The following is a 20,962-nucleotide window of genomic DNA, read 5'->3' as shown; positions in this document are numbered from 1 at the left end:
CGACCTCGAAACTTAAGGGTCAGTAAAAAGTTCTGGATACTGTTCCTTGATCTTTTCCTTCAGCTCCCACGTTGCATCGCCGGTGTCCTTGTTCCAAATAACCTTCACTAACTCGATCTCTTTACCCCTCAACTGCTTTACCCTTGTGTCACCAATGCTGATTGGCGGTGTCTCGAAAGACAAGTTATCCTTCAACTCAATGTCATCCAGCTCGATGACGTGCGTCGGATCAGCAATATACTTCCGCAGTTGTGACACATGGAATACATCGTGAACGTTTGATAGAAAAGGCGGTAATGCGATCTGATAAGCTACCGGTCCTACACGACGAGTAATCTGATAAGGTCCAATGAACTTTGGCGTCAGCTTTCTTGACTTGATTGCTCGACCAACTCCTGTAGTCTGGGTAACTCGCAGAAACACATGATCTCCTTCTTCGAATTCCAGGGTTCTGCGCCTTTGATCTGCATAGCTCTTCTGTCTACTCTGAGAAGCCTTCATCTTTTCCCTGATCTGTTTAATCTTCTCAGTTGTCTGTTGCAGAAGTTCCGGTCCTACTAACAAATTCTCTCCATCTTGATACCAACATAAAGGTGTTCTACACTTGCGGCCATACAATGCCTCATACGGTGCCATGCCTATAGTCGTATGAAAACTGTTGTTGTATGTGAACTCAATCAGTGGCATTAGGGTATCCCAACTGCCCTTGTTGCCTAACACGCAAGCTCGTAGCAAATCCTCCAATGATTGGATAGTTCTCTCTCAGTTTGCCCATCAGTCTGTGGATGATAAGCAGAACTTAATCTCAGCCTCGTTCCCAAAGCATTATGAATAGCTCCCCACAAATGTGAAGTAAACTTCGGGTCTCTATCGGAAACGATACTTATTGGCACTCCATGAAGTCGCACAATCTCAGCTATATATATCTCTGATAGCTTCTCCACGTTGTACGTGGTCCTCACAGGTATGAAATGAGCCGACTTAGTCAATCGATCCACGACTACCCAAATCGAATCATATCCTTTTTGAGTTCTTGGCAACGCCACGACAAAATCCATCGATATGCTATCCCATTTCCATTGAGGTACATCCAAGCTCTGTAGCATACCTGAAGATTTCTGATGTTCCACCTTCGCCTTCTGACAGATTAAACATGCAGCTACATATCCTGCCACTTGTCTCTTCATCCCTGGCCACCAAAAATTCACCTTCAAGTCCTGATACATCTTTTTCCTTCCAGGGTGAATGCTCAACTTGCTTTTGTGACCTCCACTCATGATTCAAAACTTAACTCGATCGCTCTATAACTCATAGACGAACTATTCCCTTGGAATCTACTAGTCCATTAACGTCGATTCCAACTTCGTAACTATCCTCATTCGCACCATGAAATCAATCTTCTACTTAGTCATCATTCAAATTAAAACTCGACTCAAGTCTTGATACCTTGTGCATCGCTAGACCCAATCCCTTTTAACATCCGTTCATCAACAACTTATAAGCTAATCATCATATCAATATCTTACAATCCATCATTGTCATCTCCCCTTTTTCGAGACTTCCCTTACCCGAACCATAAAACCAACCTTCACTTATTCACAACCCACTTTACAATTACCTAAAATCCTTAACACTTCCCCCAAATCCGAACTTATTCCCTAGAAGATCAAATCATAACTGTACCTCGGGAAACTTAACTAGTCATTTTATCATCCGATCCCTCAACATTCTGAGGTTTAACTACAATCGTTAATGCTAACACCACTAAATATCTTATTCGTACATGATTTTCACCTCCCAAGGTCAATCTTAACCCTAAGACCCTCATTCAACTTAGTGAAAATCACTTGCTAACCCCAGCATGCAACATCGGACTTCATAACAAAGTCCCATTCACTCTTAGACTCTAAGAAATTTGTCCACATATAACAACCTCAAGTATTCATCTTAATACTAACTCTTTATTTCTGTAACTAGATCGTCCTCCAATCAATCCGATACTTAGTCTCTCGTTTCAAGACCTGACAAACTTTGAGTCCTAAACACTTAAGGCAAGAATTATAGACTTAAACCTAAACTTTCACCAAGTTTGGACCTCAAATGTCCTTTAATTCTTCAATACTTCTTAAATGAATATCCTTTTCTTAAAACTATAACTCCTTCGCAAGCAAACAAATACTTCACACGAACTTTACCTCCCAAGTCAACTAATCCTCGATCCAATCAAATCAACCTTACCAATCCATCTATCAAAGTCCATTGCCAGTTCTGATTCCGAATATCACCCCCTCAATATTAAGTTGATCAGGCCTAATACATCGAAGGTGAAGATTTAGAAAAACCCACTGGAACAGTCAATGAGTTCCTATCATCCAGTAGTCACAATTACCCTGATATTAAATCCTCAATGATGCCGCTACGGAACTACACACTCTCGACACCATACGTATACTATCCATACGGAATCTCTCGGAGATTCATTCTTCAACTTCTAGCTCCTTTGTTAAACGCATCGGTGCAAGACTACTTTCTAGGCTTAACGTGTTATTCTAAACCTCGTGTAACTTCTATAGTTTAAACACGAGCAACGGTCAAATAAAGTATTATTAGGCGTAATAACTATAAAGTCAAAGCTTGACAGTAAAGGCAAGTTAGGTGTGTTGCACGTTCTACGAGAGTAATAAAGCATGTTATCCTAGAATGAGAAGGAATAGTTAGAAGGTTACCATCGTTCGTGTGCTCTCCTCTGACTAGTCTACCAGCTCCCTCGCCGCACGAGACATAGACTCCTCCCCGTGCAGCAGGATGTCTTCCTCTCACCGTAGGCACAGATGGCTCAACCCTGGTTACATTGCAATCCTTGGCTTGATGCCCCGGACGGTTGCAATTGAAACATAGAGGTCCCCCGTCTGGACACTTGTTAGAGTAGTGCCCCACCTTCTTGCACCTGTAACACGTTACTCCTTGGCCCGAAGTCTTGTTTCCTGTTCCTCCGGTAGCATTTATGGGCTTATACTGCCCCGAGGTAAAACCTTCCCTCAAAGGGCGTTGATACGGCTTCTTCTGTTGGAATTTACCTCTTCCTTTATAGTTCTGAGGACCTGACCTTACTGGTCCTCCAGTTCCAGCACGATTCAACCTCTTGTTCTTCATTAACTCCACTTCTGTGGCTTTCTCAACCAAGGACTGGAAGCGCATGATTCCCAACGGTTTCACTGAGTCCTCAATGTCAGGCCTCAGCCCATTCACAAAGCGTTTGCACATGTAGGGTTCATCAACCCCATTGCGGAAGAATCGAAAGTGTTTGGCCAACGATTCCAGCTTAGCAGCATATTCCGGAATGGACATGCTACCCTGACGAAGAGTCAGAAACTGTGCCTCACGCTCGTCACGAGCACTATCTGGAAAATACTTCTCCAGAAAAGCAGCACGAAATGAAGCCCAGTTCACTTCCACATTATTTGCTTCCATCATTCCTCTGGTACCCCTCCACCAGTACTCAGCATCGCCCAGCAGCAGATAAGTTGCCAGGCCCACCTTGGCCCCTTCACTAGTCTGTAGTACTTCGAAAATCTTCTCAATCTCTTGGATCCATAGATCCGCATTGTCCGGGTCAGTCCCACCTGTGAACTTGGGTGGATCCTGCCTTCTAAAATCATTCAATCCCCTATTCTGGTCCAGGGCTACCTCCCTCTCACGCTTATGTCGCTCACGTTCAGCTTTGTCAGCACGCAACTGAGCGTTCTCCGCAGTTTGATTTGTCATTGCCTGGGCCATAGCAGTCATTGCCCCAGCGAGTTGGTTCATGTTCTCCATGTTCTGTTTAGTTAAACAAACAGTTAGTACTAACCATAAGATAGCATCTAGCATAACTATACAATATGATTAAGTACTAACTTCAATCAATTCTAAGCGAAAAATCGCTTGGCAGACAATCAATTTTTACTCTTTGCAGAGTCACACAACCTAGCACAGAAGACCTATTTCCCACGGCTCCCAAAAGACTCGACTAAGCTCTGATACCACAATGTAACACCCCGATTTCGGTGGCGTCACTTTAGTAACTCAAGAATAAAATAAAGCGGAAAAGCAGGTATTTTTTTTTTCTTTTGTTTAAATAAAAAGACTTGTCGAAATCAGGTCTCATCCCAATCGCGATTAACAGCGATTAATATACAATACAAGCACACCCTTGCTGTAACTAAAAACATCGTCACGAGTGTCCTCAAGTGACGGAAAGTAACATCAAGTAACTAAAAGTATTGCCCAACGGCAAACAAGTGCGACTCATAAATAGAGTCATAAGTTTTATAAATACAGTCCTCCGAAAAGTAAGTCAGCCCAAAACGGCTTCCAAAAGACTTCCTACGCCCGACAAACTCCCTGTGATCCTCATGGAAGAGAATCACACAAAAAGCTAATAGTCGGAAACCTACCCTGCCCCAAAATACAACTGATGAATCAGAGCTATGACCATGACAACCAAAATCAGTAACTCTAACCACCCATATCCTACACCACTATCTTCGACCCTCATCTGATCTTCCATGAAGTCCGGGTCCACGTCGAAGGCTCAGTAGTAGTCATTTCGCTCCGGGTCCTCCCCGAACGACGAACCTTCTTGAATCATCTGTTGAACGTCTGGCAGCAGGCCGACCGCCCAAACACAAACATACAAACAAAGCCACGGCGCTAGGGTCAACTCACGGAATATAGTAGATAATACAAACAGCATGTGAAGAATAAGGGGGTATGTATATATATATGTTGTATATATATATATTTATATGTTCTGTATTGCCTACCCTAAGGTATATACTTAGCATGTTATCAAGGCTCTAATAACAATTCAATGAATAATATCTCAACAATACAATAAGCATTATCTCAACAATTCCATATTGGGCGCATGTATGCATGCAATGTCAATTCAAACGTTGATCCCAAAAATAGGCATGTCAAGTCGATCCAACCCATTGGGTCGAACACAAGGACTCGCACACGCAGTAAATGACAACGCCAAGTCGGTTCTCTCATTAGAGTCGAACATACGGACGTTGCGCGCGTCTAATGACTATCGCCGAATCGATCCAATCCCTCGGATTGAATATAAGGATCCGCGCGTGTCGAAATATTATCGCTGAATCGGTCCAATCCATCGGATTGAACTCACGGACTCACGCGAGTTTATATGGCGATGGCTGAATCGATCCAATCCATCGGATTGAATATAAGGATTCACGCGTGCCCGAGTGACTACCGCCGAATCGATCCAATCCCTCGGATTGAATATAAGGATTCACGCGTGTCAAACGATTATTGCCGAATCGGTCCAACCCGTCGGGTTGAACATAAGGATTCGCGCCCGTTAAGCCGAAGATAATGTCGATTATGCGACAAAATGAATTAATCAAAAGAAGAAAGAATGAACTTGGAACTCATAGTTCCCGGCTAAACTTTAGATAGCCAAACAATAAACTGCTCATCGAGCGAAGAGTACCGAAGTACTTGGAAACTTATAATTTCCGGCTAAACTTTAGATAGTCAAACAATAAACTGCTCATCGAGCAAAAGAGTATCAACATACTCGGAAACTTGTAAGTTTCTTCTAAACTTGGACTCGGCGACCCTTCTCATCTTTCAAACTAATATTCAAGCTCCAAGCTCTTATCTAAGGTTGTTACCATTATTCAATGGTTTTAGAGATTGATTAATGTCTTATGAGTTTTCCTTGAGAAAATAGGTTTCTTTTAATCTTATAATACTTCCTATAAGTTTCAGGGATCCCATAATCCCAAACAATTCCTTGAGAAGGTCTCGATCCATTAAAACATAACAAGGTCCGAACTCCGTTCGTCCTTTCGAACTCTCTCAAAAATCTCATAAAATTCGGCATGACTTGCCCGTTATCCTCACTCATCAGTATCACAGATATAAGTGGAATAGCATAACTAAATCAGCGCAATCAATAAGCATAAACAGCATATTCCAACACATCCTAGATTAACCAGCAAACGGCCGAAGCCTCTCAGAAAACATTTTTCCATAAAGCGATAAACAATATCCAAGCAATATTCAATATCAACACAATAACCCAGTCGAATTGATCGACGCCTACAAGGAAATAGCTAGTAAGTAAGTTGCCCTAACCTCGAGTTGTTCTAGTCTCGCGGTGCAGGTCTCGCTCACAAGCTTGTTCAGTCAAGCCCAAGGTTTCCACAAACGAACCTTAGAGCAAACAAAGCAGAAATCAATCAAATTAAGTCGACATAATCGAAACAATACTAACTAGAGTTAGACAAAGCTCAAGAAACTTCAGAGTACAACACTTAGGCACGAATGAAAGGGCTTTCCCCGAATGGATGAGTTTTGACTCGATTCAAGTTTTGTGCAAAAACACTTTATTCGCTAAAACGTGCATAACTCGAGCTACAGAACTCGGAATGACACGAAACCGGCGCCAAAATTTCGACAATTGAAAGAGCTACGCAATGGCTCAGGTCATAGAGACCCAAAAATTATTTTTGGACACGGTACCCAAGCAAATAGGTTTCGGCCACTATGGAAAATAGGGTTTTCGAACTTTTTCTTCGATCTAAATCAATTCCTAGGTATTCTTAGGCGATATCTAGGCCAGGGAAACTCTCAGAAAAATTATCGGGTTAAAACTGTCGCAGGGGTATTTTGGTCAATATTTTTAGCTCAGAATTTCAAAACTGAATTTTTGAAAAACAAATTGGATGGGGACGTCCACAACGACGTTTATGACGACAAATCCTACTAGCACTAAGCCAAGTCGATAGATTAGAGCGTAAAGGTTGCGACTTTGCCGAAAAATGGGTATTTAGGGTAGAAATTGATTCCGGCGGCATTTCGTCGACATTTGACAAAATCTAATCCGCAGAACACGCTCAGGAGCATGCAGGGAAGAAGTTTAGACGCTGAAATCAACTGATTTGAACAGTTTTTCAAAAACCTCAAAATTTTGAACTCAGAAAGTCGCAGGAGAAATGGACAGAAACGACGATTCGAAGGAGAGTATAGATTACCTACCTCGAGGTCTTCGATTAGTGACGATCGGTGAAGCAAACGGGCAAGAAACGGAAAAACTCTTCTTCTCCTCCTTCCTCCTTGAAAGCCACGGCCAAAATGGGTGCAGGTGATGGTTTTTTTTTGTTTTTTCTATTTTTCAAAGTATATATAGGAAATGGAAAACGCGGGAAAATGATTATTTCGCGATTCCGATTTTTCCTGTGCATTCCTCTGTAAATTCTAAGATAGGTTCTAGCGACAGAATTCCAGAACTCAAAATAGGATTCTTGGAATTAAACCAGAAGATCCAAGATCGGCATAAGTCGGTGTAAGTCGGTTTATCCCGAAAAACTACTTTTTGCAGTGATCGTCGGATGAGAAAACTTCCTTCTGAAGAAAGATCAGAATTGACGAGAGAAATAGGAGAACGCGGGTGGAATCTTCTTTTGCAGCTCCGAATAGAAAAAGTCTTCATCGTCTGTCGATCTTAGGTTTTCTCGAACTATCAGGGATTCCGTTTCGGCAAACTTCCGAGAATTGGAATTTGACGTTCGTACTTTCCAGGATTTCGCATCGAAATGGTTGTTTAAGGACGGAAAAGAGAAGTTCTAACATTTCTCTGAGGATTTTTGGAATTAGTTTCCATCGTGTCCTAAAACGTAAATTAACTATTCACTAATACCTTTGACCTAGGATTAAGCGTATGTTAGTCGTGCTATAACTCTTTCGGTTTTTCGATACATTCTTGGACTTTTCCTGAACCTCTTTCCTTCCCAAATTTATCTTAATCAAATAACTTTTTTATTTTATTCACTTATCCAAAGCGTTAAAACTTGGACCTTACAAACAACCTCTAAATCCTTAAGTAATGATAATAATCTCGAAGGGAAGGTTAGGACTCAAATCTTTGTTTTGGAAAATGAGAAGTGTCGTCGAGTCCAAGTGTTGAGAAAACGGTAAGTTTCTGAGTATGTTGATACTCCTTCGCTCTTTGAGCAGTTTGTTTAGCCATCCAAGGGATGAGCCGAGAAGCTTCACTGAGGCGTGAGACCTTGTGAAAGCGTGAATCTTCACTGAGGCGTGAGACCTCGTGAAAAGCATGGATCTTCACTGAGGCGTGAGACCTCGTGAACAGCATGGAACTTCACTGAAGCGTGAGACTTCGTGCAAGTGTGTAAATTCACTGAGGCGTGAGACCTCGTGAAAGCATAAAACTTCACTGAAGCGTGAGACTTCGTGATTGTATAAGACTTCACTGAAGCGTGAGACTTCGTGAGAGCATTGATGACTCGAAGAGTTATCGTGAGTGATTGCACTCTTTTTATGATTAATTGTATTTTGTCGCAAAATCGACATTGACCTTAGGGTATTCTTTATAGAGACAGTAAGTTAGTTAGAACACGTGGCGACTTGTCGAGTGAGGTCGGAGACGTTGTTTGACTAATCACTTTGCATTCATGCACTCATTTTGAGGTATTAACACGGGACGAACTCCGGACCTCGGTGGATTCCAAAATGGTCATAAGACCCGGATTTCCATATAAGAACACTACGGTGATTCTTAGTAGCAGACGGAAATGGCAGACCTTCGGGTTCACTGCTGATCTGACTACACTTTGTGTGGTATAAGAGACACGCGAGCAGAAATGGTCCCACCGTGGCTGGTGCTAGGGCTGACTCGTTGATGCCCATCCTTCCGGAATGCATTTGGTTAACCGGCATTGCATTTCATGCAACATGCATACTGACTTAGTTGCTGAGTGTGATTGATACTTGTTAATCCTATTTGATGCATGTTAATTGTCATTATTATCGTTTATATTCATTGTGAAATGTACAACCCTAGGGCGCTATCTCTAACTTATAAGCCTAAGTAGCTATCACTTAAACTGTATCTATTGAAGTTATTACTTACTTAATTCTTTGGAGTTGACCCTCGCGTCCTCTGTGTGTGCTTTGGCGGACTACGCCCTTTGTCAGATGTCCATTGCGGACTGATTCACGATGGTTCACCCTTCGGGGGGAACTAGGTTTGAGATGCTGGAACAGGAGCGCATCGCGGTAGCGAGAGGAGGACGGATGGTGTATATAGACTTAGTCGTTCTGGATTCAGATTCGGACGACGAACACGCTAGCATATAGTTTTGAGTGCTGGTGTGAGCTCCTCGAGATAGGATTAGTGTAGGAGTAGAGTCTTAGCTCTGACCGTCATGTTTCATTTTGGGGACAGGGTAGTTTCCTGCCGATAGCTTTTTGTGTGGTTCCTCTACGGGGATCACAGAGAGTTGGTTGGGCTAGGAGGTCTTGTTTTAGGCCGTTTGGGCTAACTTATTCTCATTTTTTAAGGTTTGTGTTGCGGACACTTAACCTTTCCATTTGGTTTGTACATATTGCCTACGGGCGTTACCTTTCTTACTTCCCGTCACTGGAGGTTTACTCGTGACGTGGTTTGCTACTTACAACAGGGGCTGTAATGATTATTGTGTATTAGTTCTGTTATCTTTCGTTTTAGAGTTTTATTTCTTTCAGTCTTGCTTATATTATCAAAAAAAAAATATATTCACGTTGTCCGCATAAAGTTTCTTTTTGGTTACTAAAGTGACGCCACCGAAATCGGGGTGTTACAATATCTAGTGATTATGTAATTCTAGGTTTTTGTGGGATTTATATAAATTCTGAAAATTTGAATTACAATGCCCAGTGTTGAGGTGTAGTCTCTTCATTCACAGCAATTGAAGTTCGGTTATGGTTACATTAGTGTATGAGCTCGAAGTAATAAATTTTCTGTGAGTTTTTACATGTATAAAACTTGTTTCACATGCTTAAATTAGGCAAAGATGGTGGTGGACTTATGTAAAAAAAAAGAATTTGGCTAGTCTAGAGATCATATTGGCAATCCAAGACCAAGATGTGATTCTTTTGAGTTAATGAGTTAGCATGAATCTTGTAAATTGTCCTGCTGAATTTGGTAGCTTTAATACGGGTAAGCATTGCTGAATTAAGTATTGAAATAAGTTTAGAATTGCAGAAAATAAAGACGTACTGGTAGCTTAATTTACTCATACTGATAGTGATCGTGGTTATCTTATATAAAGTATGCTCATTAGATGAGTATTCCGGGTAGTGTTCTTGTAGCAAAATTTTATAGGGTTGCATGAGAAACTATTTGGATGCCATGTTTCAGTTAGTTTTATTGTCATATATATGACTTCTTAGTGAATTGATAGTAACCTTGATTTTTGTAGTTATTATATGCTAATTTAAAGATGCTCATCCTTTGATAAAAATGTGGTACCTCTGATTTTTTTGAGAGTGTCGAGTTTAATACACAGTAGGTGTTTACTGTTAAGTAGTTTTATATATAATTCTTGAAAGATTTGGTTTAAGTGTGTATATGTTATGCTTTAAATTTTTGGACTTAGTTTAATAAGTTTGTGACATGAGTTTGATGAATGCCTTGCAACAAGTAAAGATGTTCAATTGAAGGAAAGCATTGAGGGAAAGCTTTATGTGATTGAACTTATTTGCTAGCAATTAAGGGAAAGCTTTATGTGATTGAGCTTACTTGCTAGTTATCATAGTGGAATATGCTAGAGAAGACGAGAAGTAATACAAAATCATTCATGTGGTCCTTACCCAATAGTTTAAGTTTTTGGGATAATTGGTTGCTTGACATGGTATCAGAGCTCTATGACCAAGCGGTCTAGAGTTCGATCATTGCCGCCCCAAATTTTTCTAATAAAAAGTTGAATTTAAGCACATGGTAGGTAGACATGTGAATTTATCCACGCTTCAAGCCCAAAGAGCTGTGTTAGAGAAATAATATAAAACCACTCATGTGGTCCTTACCCAATACAACACATCAATACACCTTGAACCCCTTATTGAATCGGTTTTAAATGGATATGATTGTTCATGTTTGGATTGAGTTCTTTTGTGAGAGATTCATTTGGAAACAATAACTTGTATTATTTTGACTTTGATGAGGATGTGGTATACGAGTTGATATTATCTTCAATAGTTAAACTTTGTGTTGCTGTCAGTTGGTGACCCTAGCTTTGAACAACTTTACAGAGATATTTGTCATATGCTTTAATTGACTCTAACAAATGAGAATAAGGCACATAAAGCTACTATTGATTAGATTGCAATTTTGAAATTCCATATTCTGTTTTACTTTAATATCATCAAACTCTTATAGTAGGTTATTAGCTCTTGCTGCTTCCCAGTCTATTTGCTATGTCTAGTTACCTATCTTTGGAAGCAAAACTGAAACTCATGTTTATCTTACTTGAATAGATCATTTGATTGGTTTTGTGAGTTCATTTCATTCGCTAAGACTCTTGTTACTAGTATGCTAGGCAAAGAACAAATAATATATTTGCCTTGCATAATACTAATAACAACTTAGAAGTTCTATTGGTAATAGACTACTTTCTAATTTTTGCATGGGGATGCATGCATATATGTGCATATACATAGGCTGATTGTTCATTCATTTAGTGAGTTTTTTGGACCTAGCCCATATGGGTTACGGTTGAGTAGGGTGAGTTGGCCTATACTAACATCTACCAAATTGACTAGGTTTCAACTATTAATCACTATTTACTCATCATGTATACTGGCTATTTCATATCAGGTAATTGAAGAAAGGATCTTCAACCAGTTTTATTTAAGAAAAATCACTATTACAAAATATGAAAGAGGAAGAGGTGAATCAATGCCAGATTCAAGGTGCTTTGGTCGTCCGTGTCATGGTTTCCCAGACCGGGCACGACAAGACCTCGTAAAACCAATTAATTGGTCGAGGGGACGAGATGATAAAAAGACCCGACTACACAGAACCAGCTGAGCACGACAAGGCCTCATAAAACCAATTAATTGGTTGAGACACCGAATAATTAAAAGTCTCGCCGGGCATAGACCCAACCGGGAACGACAAGACCTCGTAAAACCAATTAATTGGTCGAGGCGACGAGAAGATAAAAAGACCTGACGGGCATAGACCCAACCGAGCACGACAAGACTTCGTAAAACCAATTAATTGGTCGAGGGGACGAGATGATAAAAAGACCTGACGGGCATAGACCCAACCGGGCACGACAAGACCTCGTAAAACCAATTAATTGGTCGAGGGGACGAGATGATAAAAAGACCCGACTACACAGAACCAGCTGAGCACGACAAGGCCTCATAAAACCAATTAATTGGTTGAGACACCGAATAATTAAAAGTCTCGCCGAGCATAGACCCGGTCAGGCACGAAGAGACCTCTCGAGACTAATAAACCGGTTGAGGCAACAAAGAGTTGAAAGTCCCCTCCGAGTGCCTCAACGCTCGGCGGGAGGTAGATGAAGAAGAAATCCTCCCCGAGCATCGCATTGCTCGACGAGAGGGTGATGAAGAAAAAATCATCCCCGAGCATCGCAACGCTCGGGGAAGGGGAGATGAAGAAGAAACCCTTCCCCAGCATCGCAAATGCTCGGCGAGGGGGAGATGAAGAAAAAATCATCCCCGAGCATCGCAACACTTGGTGAAGGGGATATGAAGAAAAAATCCTCCCCAAGCATCGCAAATGCTCGGCGAGGCGGATATGAAGACAAAATCCTCTAGAGTATGTCAACGCTCGGAGGGAGAGGAGATGAAGACAAATCCCCCTCGAGTGTCTTAATGCTTGGCGAGAACGAATACGAAGACAAATTTCCAAGTGTTCAAACACTTACTTGAGGACGAGCATAACCCCTAAAAATTGAGGGTTTGGGGAAGCTCAAGTCAAGAAACCTCCAAAGCGTCAAAACGCTTAGCCGAGGACGGTCGCTAAGAAGTCCCTCCGAGCGCGCGAACGCCTTGGCGAGCGGATAAAAGAAACCAAGAAGGATAAGACAACGAAGACGAAGAAAAGATAGGAGAATCCCCAAGACTCAAATTCCTCTGAGCGGATAACAAAAATTCAAAAAACCCTAAGTGTCAAAACGCTTAGTCAAGACCGATCATCCCACTAAAACCAAACGTTTTAGTCAGGTCCCAAAGATTCAGAAACTCTACTATCTCGAAACAACAAAATGTCAAAGAACTTCCGCTCCACACCACACGAGCGATCGGGCTGGGGCTCATCCGGGCTCGCCCTTAAATCCGCAATTGGGTAACACCACCCTCATATCCCGACCTCTTGACTCTCGTAGCTGGAGCTCCATGATGGACTAGAGCTAGGGGAATACACTGTTCCGGGAGCCTCCAAAACCGACCGTCCCTCAAGGACGATCGACCCAATCTTGTCACTTAAGCTCCACATCCATAGCTTTGTCTAAAGATCAAGAAAAATATCCTCGAAGGACCAACCACTCGTCAAGCGAGTGCAAGGATTCCTACGAGTCCTAAGAAATTTGTCAGACAATTGGCAACTTCCCTCCGAGTATCTGAACATCGCACTGAGCGAACACTAAGTCTTTCGAGTGAAAACAACTTACCTTTCGACATCCATCACTAAATGCTAGAGCTAGGAGATTGTTATTCCGAGAGAGAATTCAAGATGGACTTCCGACTTTAAACTCCAACTCTATTAGCTCAAGCTCCACAATTCTTGTGGACCAGAGCTAGGGGAATACACTGTTCTGGGAGACGCTCCAACCGATCACCCCCCCGGGTCGATCACACTGTCTCCTCACCCGATCAAGACTAAGGACGATCAACCCTGATCGACCAAGCGATCCCACTATTTCCACTCCATACCGCACGAGCGATCAACTCAAGCTCCACAACCCTTGTGGACCAGAGCTAGGGGACTACGACTGTTCTGGGAGCCTCCAAAATCGGCCGTCCCCTGAGGACGATCGGCCCAATCTCGTAGCTCAAGCTCCACAACGGCACCGCCCTAGAACGTGATCGAATCTAAAGGAAGTCGTCTTCTAACTCTACGCTCCCTATTTCTATGACCTGGTCTTGACCAGAAGGAAGGGGAGGGGAGGAGCGCGCAAACCGCGCAACCGTCCACCCATAGACCCACATCACAAGCTGCAGGGAGATCAGGTGGGAAGATCACCCTTAAGCTCATGCCCCACTGAATCATTGGGCCAGAGCTGGGGGACTACTGTTCTGGAAACTTGGGAAATACCTAGGTCCGACCCCACACTCCCACAAAGGACAACGGTGGGACCCAGGACCTAGGAGTTAACTTCCTTCAACCACCCTAGAAAGCTAGGGACTGAACCTACCACGGGGAATCCTGGACCGTGAGATCTCACTGGCGTCGCAGGAATGACAAGAGGATCGAACGACTGGGAGCCACCCGCATACAGGGCCTGCATGACTGTTCCGAGAACCCTAGTAACTCCTCCGCGAAAACGCCGCCCTTAAAGCTCATGCTCCACTGTGGCAGTGGACCAGAGCTGGGGGACTACTGTTCTGGGAAACCATGGCACGGACGACCAGAGCAGGCCCAGGGCGGAAACCTAATGAAACGACCACCACCGCCCGTGGACGACCACCGCTCCTGGAAACCCTTGAACGGACGACCGGAGTGGACCTAATGGGACGATCACCCACTAAACGATCGCTACCTCCTCCCGACCCGCTTGGGACGGAGGAGACTTCCCTTTTGAGTACAAGACAATCACCGGGCCTGTAAGACCCAAGTTTTTAAGCTTAGAATAAGTGAATAAGGTTCCTATTCACGATTAGGGTTGATGTATCGTGAAGGGAAACCTGAACTAGAGTTTACCAAATGAAATAAATTTATGAAGGAGAAAGTTCAGGAAAAGTCAAAAGATTGTATCGAAGTCGATTTAAGGTATAGCACGATCGATATATGCTTAAACCTAGGTCAGAAACCCTAGTATATAGCTAGTTTTCACTTAAAGACACTATGGAATTTAGTTCCAAAAATCTTCATAGAAATGTTAGAACTTCTCTTTTTCCATATATCACAATCGTTTCGAGGCGAAACTCTAGGATCTACGAACGTCCGATTCCAATCATCGGAAGTTTGCCGAAACTGAAACCCTGGTATTTCAAAACCCTAGAATCAACCGACTATGAAGACTTTTTCTATTCGGAGCTTCAAATGAAGATTCCACACGCGTACACCCATTTCTCTTGATGATTTCAATCTTTCTTCAGAAGGAAGTTTTCTATTCCGACATTCGATGCAAAAAGTAACTTATCGGGTAAAATAGTTTTTACACTGACTTTGCATTAGCCACCTAAAATACAAGGAAACCTCTGTTGAGTTTTGGTATTATGTCGCCAAAACCTATCTTAGAATTCATGGAGAGTGAAGCCGGAAGAATCAGATTCGCGAAACTTTCATTTTCCCGCGTTTTTCCATCCTCTATAAAACAAGCCTCGAAAACCAAAAATCATGCTGATATTTCTTTGAAGAATTAGAAGATTCAGCGGGGAGAATATCGTGTCTAAAATACGTTGGAATCAGTAGGAAGAAATCGGGATCGCTTTTATATTTTTATATTAACTCTATGAGTTAAATCCTCCGATATCTAAACAAAACTGTACCGGTTTACAAAATATCTATTCATTCTTATCCAATCTCTGATAAATATCTATTCAACCTTATCCAACCTTTGATAAATATCTGTTCATACTTATCCAATCTTGATAAATATCTATTCATACTTATCCGATCTTTGATAAATATCTTCCATTTCATTCCCTATAAATATGTGAAGCTTGAAACAAAAACCTCACAAACACACACACCCAAACCCGCGGCCAAGAGGAGAAGGAGGAGAAGAGTTTTTCGCCGATTCTTGCTTGATCGTTCCACAGTTCTTTGCTACGCGTAGGTCTCAAGGTACTGACGCTTTTCCTTACTTCTGATCGTAAAGTCCGTAGCTTTTCACTATGTCTTTCTGTACTCTTAATTTTGAGGTTTTTGCAAAATTATCCAAATGACTTCATCTTTCTTTCTAAACTTATTCCCTGCGTGCCCCTGAGCATGTTTAGCGGATTACATTTTGCTGATTCTCGCCGAATTGCTGCCGAGTTTCAATTCTGCTCATAATACCCATTTTTGGCTAAAGTTCCAACCTTTGGGCTTAAAACCCTCGACTGAGCTTAGCGTTAGTAAGATTAGTCGTCATAATCGTCGTTAGTATCAACCCCATCGAATTTGTTTTTCGAAATTCTGATTTTGAAATTCTGAGCTGAAAATAATGACCAAAATACCCCTGCGATAGTTTTCGATCCGATAATTTTTCCGAGTTTAGAATACCCTTAGTTATGACTAATGATAACCTAGGAACCAAGTTTGATCGAAGAAAAATCGACCCACACAATTACCAATAGTGGCCGAGAGCTACCTAGGAGGAGGAAGAAAATTCCTTTTTCGAAAACTTGTCCTTTCGCGCTAGATTATCGTACCTCGGAGTATAGGCTACTTCGTGTAACCTTAGTGAGTATTGATAGCTTAGTTTCCGATAGATTTTGATAGAATTCTGTGGTTTTACTCTAAGGTTATTTTGAGGAATTTCCTGAAGAACAAGGAGCTGATTGTGAAGGAGTGTTTGAAGAGAACCCTGGAGAATCTACAGGTGAGGGCTACTCTCTGAATTTACTAGATAATGCTTTAGGTGTCGACGAATTCGACTTGATTTATGTGTTATGCACTTAATTGCTAAATGTCTGAAATGATTTCTGAGGCTTCGGCCGAGCTTGTTGATTTCATGATGCCTTGATATTGTGTGCTAAATGATTCATATGCTATGTGCTACATGGTTAATCTAGGATGTGTGATATCTGCTATTTATGCTAAGTGCTACGTGTTTAAATTAGGATATGTTGATACATGATTTATGATTGTTGGATTGTGCTGACTTAACTATGTTATTACACATATATCTGCTATGCTTCAGAGTGAGGATAACGGGCATGTTATGCCGATTTTATTTTGAGATTTTGAGGAAGTTTCATGGGACGGACCGAGGTTCGTACCCTATTTGTTTTATGGATCAAGACCTTCTCTAAGGAAAATGAGTTTGAAAATGATATTGGAAAAACCCCATTTGAATTCACGTAAGAACTCGGGTTGTTCTGTCTAAGGCAAGAAGGGCTTTTAATGAGGCATTGTGCCCGGCCAGCTTACCTGGGAACTTCTCGGGCCATTACTTGGGTGATGATGGACCTTTTGTTTTGAGACCTTCTCCAGGGAATCATTGGAATTATAGGATCTTGGAAACTAATAGGATTAGAGACGAAACTTAAACAATTTCATAATGAACTTCCATAATGTATTAAACAACCTCAAAACCCTTAATATAATGATAAAAGACTCAGACGAAAGTTTAGGGCTTGAACATTAAGTTTTGAAAACGGGAAGTGTCGTCGGATCCAAGTGTTGAGGAAGTTGAGAAGTATTGAGTATGTTGATGCTCTTGTGCTGTTGGAGCAGCTGTGTTGTTGGGCTATCCTGGGAATAAGTCCGGGAAATTGATAGTTTCCGAGTATGTTGATACTCTTGCTCATTGAGCAGTTTTGACCATCGGATTGAGATGAGTCGGATGATTTGGAGATCATCATGAGTTATGTGTGTTGTTGGAAGATGTGTCTTTTGTCGCAGAATCGACTGTTACCTTAGGGTAAGTTTTTAGAGACATTAATTTAGCTAGAACACGTGGCGACGTGTCGAGTGAGATCGGAGACGTTGTTTGACTAATCATCCTGCATTCATGCAACATTAATGGGGTATTAACACAGGACGTACTCTGGACCTCGTCGGTTTCCAAAATGGTCATAAGACCCGGAATGCCGTGTAAGAGCGTTTGTAGACGACTCTTGTAGCAGACCGAAATGGCAGACCTACGGGTTTACTGCTGATCTGACTACCGTTGTTGTTGGAGTAAGAGGCACGCGGGCCGAAATGGTCCCACCGTGGCTGGTGTTAGGGCTGATCCGTTTGATGTCCATCCCTTTCCGGAATGCATTTGGTTAACTGGGTTAACCGCCATATCATTTCATGCAACATGCATACTGACTTAGTTGCTGAGTGTGATTGATAATTGTTAATCTTATCTGATGCATGTTAATTGTTATTACTGTCTTTTATATTCATTGCGAAATATACAACCCTAGGATGTTATCTCTAACTTATAAGCCTAAGTAGCTATCTCTATCTGTATCTATTGGATTTATTATTTACGTAATTCTTTGGAGTTGACCCTCGCGTCTTCTGTGTGTGCTTTGGCGGACTACGCCCTTTGTCAGATGTCCATGGCGGACTGATTCACGATGGTTTACCCTTCGGGGGGAACTAGATTTGAGATGCTGGAACAGAAACGCATCGCGATTGCGAGAGGAGGACGGATGGTGTACATGGACTTGGTCGTTCTGGATTCAGATTCGGACGACGATCACGCTAGCATATAGTTTTAGTGCTAGTGTGAGCTCCTCGAGATAGGATTAGTGTAGGAGTAGAGTCTTAGCTCTGACCGTCATCATTTTCGTTGGGGACAGGGTAGTTTCCCGCCTATAGCTTTTTGTGTGGTTTCTCTACGGGAATCACAGAGAGTTGGTTGGACTAGGAGGTCTTGTTTTAGGCCGTTTGGGCTAACTCATTCTCATTTTTGAGGGATAGTGTTGCGAACGCCTGACCTTTCTTTTGGTCTGTACCTTTTGCCTACGGGCGTTACTGTCGTTTACTTTCCGTCACTGGAGGTTTACTCGTGACGTGGTTTACTACTTACAGCGGGGACTGTATTTATAATATATATTAGTTCTGTTATCTTTCGTTGGGAGTTTATTTCTTTCAGTCTTTGGTTCTATTATCAAAAAAAAATATTCACGTTTTCCGCATTAAATTTCTTTTTGGTTACTAAAGTGACGCCACCGAAATCGGGGTGTTACAGGGCCCACCATGTAGGAGTTGACCTATCCCAACCACCCTACGGTACTAGTGGTTGGAGGCATAGATCCCAAGGAACCCTGGACCCTTGGATCACTGCTTTGCGGCAGGGAGCGACAGAGGATCCAACGGCCCGGGATGAACCAAGTATGAGCCATGCATGACGTTGCATGACTCAAACCCTAATTTCCCTTCGTGTATATAAGGAGGGCTCCTCCTCCATGTTAAGGTAACTCATTTCTTCACCTCTTCATTGACTCACTCTCATTCCCCTACTTACTTTGGCATTGGAGTCCCTTGCAGGAGCCCCTCCCGGGACCTTCTCCGACCGTCCCAGCTTCGCCGCGCCCCTCACCTTCTTCCTACCCCCGGCTTCTTGGGTAGTTTGGTCGCTCCCCGATCACAAGGTACCCAAAGTTCAAATCTGTATCTATAAGACCATTACTCATCAATTTCCTGAATCTTTTATTCAGTACATTCTTGATGACTCTGGGCCCTTCCTGCTGCCTGTCTCTGTCTTCAATGAAGATGCATGCCCAACAGAATTCATAATCCTGATGATGAAGAAGATTTTCAGGTGTCAGAGGGATTGGGTGATGAAGCAGAAGAACCTTCTCAACCCCCTTCATTTCCAGAACTTGAGCTGAAAATTAAGGAATCCATCGAGTCTCTTGGGGGTGCAATCTTCCCCAAGTTGAATTGGAGTGCCCCAAAAGATTCAGCTTGGATAAGTATTACGGGCACCCTTTGCTGCACCAATTTCAGTGAGATTGCACTTCTGTTCTGAGCATCTGACTCGCTGGTCCATGACTTGTGTCATGCTTATGATTCCTGTCATGGTAAGTCTTCATCTAGACCCCAGAATTTCTTTCTTGCTCTCCGTAAATGGTATCCATCCCTCAAGCCAGACATGGAATTTCGTTGTTTTGTATGGTAGCATAAATTAGTTGGAATTTCTCAGCGAGAGGTCACTACTTTTTATCCAGCTCTGCTTGAAAAGAAAAATGATCTCTTGTCACTGATACAAGGGTTTTTCAACAATTATATGAGAACTAGATTTGAGTCAGAAAACTACACATTTGATGTTTACATTACAAAGGACGAGACTGAGAGAGTTAAGATAGTAGATTTTAACCCTTGGAGTGCCTTTACATTGTCATTGTTGTTTACATGGGATGAATTAGCGCATATCCGCAGTGAAGGAGATGATGTGGAGATCAGAATTGTGGAAGATCGTTGTGCTGTTAGGCCAGGCCTTAAAACCGCAGTGCCATTCGATTACTTGGATACCAGTGCAGGGAGTGGTTGGGATAAGTTTCTAAGGAATGCAGGTGAAGAGTTAATACGACAAGCCAGATCTACAGAAGCTGGCGCATGATACTAAGATGCTGGTTCTCTATTAACTGTTAGATAGCAAATGGAAAAGCAGGTTTTGTTTTTAAAAACCCTTTGAGCCTTTTGTCAATGGAGGGAAAACTTATCTTTTACAAAATTGTACCCTGTTGAGGCTGTATTTTTGTCATATAAATTAGTTGGTGGTCCAATATTTTACCTGTGCTTCATGTCCATTATTATTTCTTGTCTCATGTTTTTCATATTTTTTTACCATTAATTACTTTGTTAATGTATGTGCTACGAATTTAGTTTTTGTAGTTAACTAAAATATGTTCAATTGATGAGTTGACAATTATCTTATTATCTTGCAAATGGGTATTGTGTGCAAATGGCAATGTTTCTTCTATGCCTCCTACACCTCGCTGCTACTCTTTAAGTGGTGGAACATCTGAACTACCAACATCATGTTCCTACTCTGGCCATCATAATGTATATATCAAGGAAATGGGAAGGTTGTCTACTGCACCTCTCAACTATGTGGCTATATCTAAGGAAGATACCATGTCATATAGTTCTCATTGTGGTTCAGAGCCTGAATCCCCTCCCCAAGTTTAAACAAAAAAAAAATAATGAAAACGTATATTGTGGTTCCGATTTGGAATTGTTAACTTTCTGTTTGCTAATTTCTAAAGCTTAATTTTCATGTGTTTTACTGATTTGATGATAGTCTGGTGATGTTTTTTA

The 20,962-nt window shown here is 41.9% G+C and overlaps 1 pseudogene; it reads left to right on the top strand.

Annotated features, from left to right (window-relative positions):
* The first annotated feature begins 11,729 nt into the window (after nt 1-11,729).
* LOC130735340 (uncharacterized) lies at nt 11,730-20,261 on the top strand (annotated as a pseudogene).
* Nucleotides 20,262-20,962: the final 701 nt, after the last annotated feature.

The sequence above is a fragment of the Lotus japonicus genome, chromosome 2 (assembly GCF_012489685.1).
Source record: "Lotus japonicus ecotype B-129 chromosome 2, LjGifu_v1.2".
Classification (NCBI taxonomy): Eukaryota; Viridiplantae; Streptophyta; class Magnoliopsida; order Fabales; family Fabaceae; genus Lotus; species Lotus japonicus.
The sequence above is the reverse complement of the archived record's forward strand: the minus strand, read 5'-3'. Positions and strand labels throughout refer to the sequence as shown.